Consider the following 576-nt stretch of genomic DNA (forward strand, 5'->3'; position numbering starts at 1 on the left):
ATGTTCTGGTTCAGGTGTGCATGGAGAGTGGCCAGAAGCCCATATAGTGGAGTAGGGAGGCAGAGGTGACCTTGTGGCAAGGCAGGAGTGAAACAAAGAGAATCAGAGGAAGAAATCAGAACTCAAGAGTTCAGGTGAGACGGTGGGATGGCAAAGAAGCACCTATGGACCCAGTGGAAAAGCTGAATCTAATAATAAATTAGTAACATATAATAAACATTGTCAGCCCAAGTAAGTGTCAGCTCTAAACATTGACTTGTTTTCTTTTTTTCTTTTTTTTTTTTTTGCAGTAAAAACCCCTCTGAACTCTGCAAAGCCTAAATATGAACATTGATAGCACCAGATTCTCCATCTTGTTTTATGGATGTCTCAAGTTTAGTCCTGTAGAACAGGAGTCAAGGCATAGCAGACATGAAGGCCTTGAAAGAAAGCTTTCTCTTGGTTGGAATATAGCAGGTATGAAAGGATTAGTTTTAAAGAACTAGTTTTTTGTTTCATTTCCTTGATTAAAAGGCATTACAGGAATAAGATATTGCATTAAATCCTCTCAATTTTATGGGATCCAAATTATCACCA

This window comes from Acanthisitta chloris, unplaced genomic scaffold (genome assembly GCF_000695815.1).
Source record: "Acanthisitta chloris isolate BGI_N310 unplaced genomic scaffold, ASM69581v1 scaffold18610, whole genome shotgun sequence".
Lineage (NCBI taxonomy): Eukaryota > Metazoa > Chordata > Aves > Passeriformes > Acanthisittidae > Acanthisitta > Acanthisitta chloris.